The sequence below is a fragment of the Lactuca virosa genome, chromosome 5 (genome assembly GCF_052849685.1).
Source record: "Lactuca virosa cultivar CGN04683 chromosome 5, Lactuca_virosa_CGN04683_v6, whole genome shotgun sequence".
NCBI lineage: Eukaryota > Viridiplantae > Streptophyta > Magnoliopsida > Asterales > Asteraceae > Lactuca > Lactuca virosa.
Window position 1 is genome coordinate 408422313 of NC_136430.1, and position 5719 is coordinate 408428031.

The 5719-nt window shown below is 39.7% G+C and overlaps 1 non-coding gene across 1 annotated transcript; it reads left to right on the forward strand.

Annotated features, from left to right (window-relative positions):
* The first annotated feature begins 892 nt into the window (after positions 1–892).
* LOC145118034 (small nucleolar RNA R71) lies at positions 893–999 on the forward strand. The gene has a single exon (XR_013713018.1). It is a non-coding gene; the product is annotated as a small nucleolar RNA R71 (small nucleolar RNA).
* Positions 1000–5719: the final 4720 nt, after the last annotated feature.

Consider the following 5719-nt stretch of genomic DNA (forward strand, 5'->3'; position numbering starts at 1 on the left):
TTCCATATCGTGGACTCGGCGAGTAGGGTCTGGGTTCAGCTGGGTCTGATTTTCGTTCTGCCCTTCTGCCTCCTTCTCTTGTACCAGCTTCGGGTCTTCGTTTTGAATAGGGGCCAGAGGGGTTATAATCTTCCCACTCCTAGTTGTGACAATGTTTATATGTGTGCCTTTTGGATTGTTCTCGGTGTTACTAGGAAGTTCTCCCGGTGCTCTTTGATTCATTTGTTGGGCGAGTTGCCCCAGCTGCTTCTCAATGTTGTGAATGGATGCTTGCTGATTCCTTAATATTGTTCTTGTATCTTGTATTGAAGCAACGTGGTCATTGTGTCTTTTTTCGGATGCATCTACAAATTTAGTGAGCATTTCTTCTAGATTTGGTTTCTTTTCTTGTACCGGCTCCTCCTTTTGGTAAGAACCCCTTGACTTTTGTCTAAATTTCTCCTCCCTCGCTTTTTTGTACTCATCATAAGGGAGCCATTCTTTCTTAGGTTTTCGCCAATCGTCATCAAATCTATCACCACTAGAATAGCATACTTGCACTTTCTTATTCCCGTTCTAGTCCAAATCACAATCTCTAGTTAGATGAGGCCCATTGCAATTCTCACATCCTACCCGAATAGCATGGATTGTTTGATCCATTTTATCCATCCTCCTATCCATGGTTTTCAACATTGCCATAACTGCCGACAAATCTTCAGAAGCTGCATAGGCCGATCCCTTGGTCATATCATTCCTTGGATTGTGGTATTCTCTAGAATGCTTAGAGAATTCTTCAATTAGTTCTTTGATCACCGGGGGTGCCTTCTTTGTGAGGGGTCCTTGCGAGTCAAGGAGCTGCCTAGTTGTTACATTGACTCCATCATAGAAAATGGAGACTTCTTGTTGGCTATTAAGATCATGATGTGGGCAATTCCTTAGTAGACTTTTGTATCTCTCCCATGCCTCATAAAGGGACTCTCCAGGTTGTTGTTCAAAGTTGGCAATAGCCTTCTTCAACTTGGCTATTTTCGAAGGTGGGCAAAACTGGTCAATAAATTCTTCCTTCATCTTAGCCCATGTAGTGATGGATCCGGGAGGGAGTGACTTGAACCAATCCTTTGCAGCACCTTTGAATGTCACTGGAAGCATACGAAGCAGCTGGGTTTTGCAAGGCACATTTGGAACATTAAAATAATCAGCCACGTCATTGACTTCATCCAAGTGTTTATAGGCATCTTCGTGGTCTTTTCCGTAGAAGGGGATCTCCTTGAGTTGAGCAAGTATGTGACCCTTAAGCTCAAAAGTGGTAGTCGCGGGAATCGCGGGTTGCACAAGTCCCAGGCCGGTATCATCTCGTATCCTCTTCTTCCATTCGCCCATGGGGACGTCATCGATGTTTGCCATGGTGTTGTCAAAGTCACCTTCTAGATCGCTACCTTCTTCAAATTCGCTTTCTTCTCTTTCGGACTCGTTCACGATGTCTTCCTTGATTGGGTCTTCGTTTGCCAAGGAAGAGGTGTTGGATGCTCCTGATTTGCTGCTCTTTTTCTTGCTAAAAACGGATTTGAGATTCTTCAAGGGTGAGTTCTTTGAAGAGGCGGATTCTCCAACGGCTTTTCCTTTGTTCTTTCTTAGAGCGGACTCCGGGTCTTCAAGTGGAGGAACCAAAGACGTATTCGATCCTCGGGTCATGTAACAACTGCAACCAAAGTAAGAAAAACACGTAAAAAGAACAAAAAGAAAATAAAAATAAAAACTGTGAAACAGCGCTGGACTCGCCGAGTAGCGTCGATTGCACTCGGCGAGTTCAAGGCAGAAACAGAAAAAAAAAATCTAATTAAATTTCTAAAACAGAAAACTATGAAAACTAATCCTAATAACTAAATTACCTAAAAATAACTTTGTGCAAGATAAATCTCACACAAAGGATCGATAAAACTAGAAATTAGTGCTAATTTTTGAACCGTTCCCCGACAACGGCGCCAAAAACTTGATGTGTGTAAATTCAACTGGTTTTAATCCTACTTTTAATTATAAAATTGACACACAAAGGCAGTGAACCTGTCAATTGTGGTGTAGTTAAATAAATAGGGTATCGAACTCAGGGAACGGAAAATTAAAACTAAAAACTAGAATTAACTAAAAACAAGTAATAGAAAATAGGGGTTTCTCTAGTTTTACAAGACTAGAAACTTAACTGAAACTTAACTACTCAATTAAAAGCTGAAAGCACGTAAAAACAAAGTAAATTCAATGATCAAAAAGGGTTTCTGTTTAGATTCAACTCATTTACTCATATGGTTAATTTTTATGATAATATAATAGATTAATTGTTATTGGTTACCGACTCTAGTGATTAGATTCGCATTCGCTATTACTAATCCTTAGAAAACATACTAATTCAAACAATGGCCAGTTGATTAAACTAATAGATTTCCTAGGTTGATTATTCGGGTTAAATAAGACTTGTAGCTAGCTAATTAAGTTTGGTGATTCAATTAACCTCTTGTTGATGGTGTATCATACAAGCTCACACATTAATTTACCCATTCTCTAGTTAATCCTAGTTTCATGTTCATTATTCCTAGGCATATAGTATTGTGTTCACATAATTTATATGAGATAAGCAATTAAGAGATGTTCATGCAGCTTAATCACTTAGCAGTTAACAGAAAATAGTTGTAGTTAATGCATAAGGGTCTTTAACAAGCTTAATTTAACAATATCACCAACTAACAATTAATCAAAAGAGTAAATTAAACCATAGGAGCAAATTTGTCTTCCCCAAACAGAAACTAAGGAAATTAGTTCATGATTTCAGTGTATGAAAGCTTAAAAACAAATTCAAATAATCCTAACATAATTCAATTCAAAAGTAAGTGGAAAATTAAACCTAAAGTGCCTTAATCTCTTAAGAATGAAGGATTAGGGTTCTTCACACGTTCTTCTGATCTCCAGCAAGTTCCTTAGTCGCCAAGTAAGTTCTCCAAAAAGCCAGAGAGTCCTCAATTCGGGTTTGTGAAGTCTATTTATAATTTTCTCGAAACAGGGGCTACTCGTCGAGTAGATAACTGACTCGACGAGTCCATTTGTTGAATCCGTATGCGGCAAGGACTTCTCGTATTTCTTCGCGAACCTTCGTGTCTACTCGTCGAGTAGACGACCCTACTCGACGAGTAGCTTCAAAATTAAGCCTTTTTCTTCTTTCTTCCATTCCCGAGCTTTCGTTCATGACTCCTGCTTCCTTTTGCTTCCGAGCACGGCTTCTGGACTGAAAATATAATTCAAACATTATTAAGTACCTTTTGTCCATAATATGCAAATAATTAACTAATAATTGATAAAAATCTATACTAAATATATGGCTACATATGCAAATATCAATCTACTTAATCAAGCATAAGTTTGAAACCTTTGAAAAGTTCAAAGAGTTTAAACAAGAAGTGGAGAATCAGCTGGGCAGGAAGATAAATATGCTCTGATCCGATCGAGGAGGAGAGTATCTTAGTATCGAGTTCCACGACTATCTTAAGGAATGTGGAATTGTTTCACAATTGACGCCACCTACGACACCATAGCTTAATGGTGTAGCTGACACGCGCAATCGAACCTTGCTAAACATGGTTCGTTCCATGATGAGTCAAGCTTTGTTACCTATCTCATTCTGGGGGTATGCCTTAGAGACTGCCGCCCATATCCTTAATCTAGTCCCAACTAAAAAGGCTTCCAAAACACCTCACGAGATGTGGACAGAGAAGGTTCCTTTTTTAGCACACATCAAGGTTTGGGATTGCGAGGCTTTTGTGAGAAATGAAACTCTCGACAAGCTCGAACCTCGAAGTGAGCGTTGTATTTTCTATCCACAGAAATCCTTTGGATATCTCTTCTATAGACCGAGTGAAAATGTTGTCTTCTTTGCAAGGAAAGGAGTCTTTTGCGAGAGAGAACTCATATGCCAAGAGGACAGTGGGAGGCAAAGTGACCTTGAAAAGCTTCAAGAATTAAGCGATGAAGGAACCTCAAAGACTAGCGCCCAACCCAAGGAGGAAACTCCTGTTGAGCCAGTTGACGAGTCCTTAATTACCTCTGAGGCGTTCCAGTAAAGTTAGACAGGCACCTGAGTTTTATGGTTTCCATATTACTACTGAAGGTGACACATTGATCAGTGATAGTACACTGGTAAACTTGGATGAACCTAACAACTACAAGGAAGCCATGGAAGGCCCCGAGTCTGCCATAAATGGAAAGAGGCAAAGGACAGCGAGTTTCAGTCCATGTATGACAATCAAGTCTAGCACTTGGTTGACAATGTACCGGGACGTAAGACGGTCAGGTGCAAATGGATCTTCAAGAAGAAGACCGACATGGATGGGAAAGTACACACTTATAAGGCGCGATTCGTTGCTAAGGGCTTTACACAAACTCCTGGAGTTGACTATGATGAGACCTTCTCACGAGTGGCTAAGATTAAATCTATAAGGGTTATGCTAGCCATAGCTGCATTTCATGATTATGAAATATGGCAAATGGATGTCAAAACCACTTTCCTTAATGGGAAGTTGGATGAAGATGTTTACATAAGTCAGCCAGAGGGTTTTGTCAATGCAAAGTACCCTAATAGAGTGTGTAAGCTTGAGAAGTCCATTTATGGATTGAAACAAGCATCTCGCAGGTGGAATCTTTGTTTCGATGAGAAAGTCAAAGAGTTTGGTTTATCAAGAAGCGAGGATGATTGCTGTGTGTATGTCAAAGCTAGTGGGAGTATAATTAGCTTTCTGGTATTGTATGTGGATGACATATTGCTCATAGGAAACGACATCCCAACCTTGGAGGAGGTTAAGTCCTGGCTTGGGAAGTGTTTTGCTATGAAGGACATTGGGGAAGTTGCTTATATTCTATGGATAAGGATATTGAGAAACATGAGTAAAAGACTAATTGGACTTAGTCAAAGTACCTACTTGGACAAAGTGTTGAAGCGTTTAAGCATGGAGGAATCCAAGTAAGGAGAATTACCTATCCAGAGCAATACCAAACTGAGTAAGACTCAGAGTCCAAGTACAGAGGCTAAGATAGCAGAAATGAGTCAAATACCATATGCTTCTACTGTTGGCTCGATCATGTATGCTATGACGTGTACTCGCCCTGATGTCACCTTTGCTTTGAGCATGGTTATTAGATATCAAGGGAATCCTGGTAAAGCTCACTGGACTGCGGTAAAGAACATTCTTAAGTACCTGCGGAGGACTAAGGACTGGGTCCTCACCCTCGGTAGGAGTAATGACTTGAGAGTGACAGGGTATAGTGATGCCGGCTTTCAGACCGACATAAATAATTTCCGCTCTCAGTCAGGCTGGATATTCACCTTAAATGGAGGAGCAGTAACTTGGAAAAGTTCCAATGAGGAGACTGTAGCTGATTCAACGTGAGAATCAGAGTATATAGCAGCAAGTGAAGCATCGAAGGAGGCGATATGGCTAAAGTGTTGGATAAGGTGTCTAAGTCCATAACTATATTTGGTATGTACTTGACCCGATTTGGCATGGTCCATTTGGGTTGCATGGCATCGGAACAATTTGAATAGACTTTTGTGAGAAGAGGATATTTATGGTTTATTAATATATTATAAGTTCTAATATATTAATATGAATTATTTAATTAGTATTGATCAAGAATTAGTTTGGAATTAATTTTGTGATCAAAAGAGACTAATTAAATAAATGGGGATTGATTTGGTAAATCA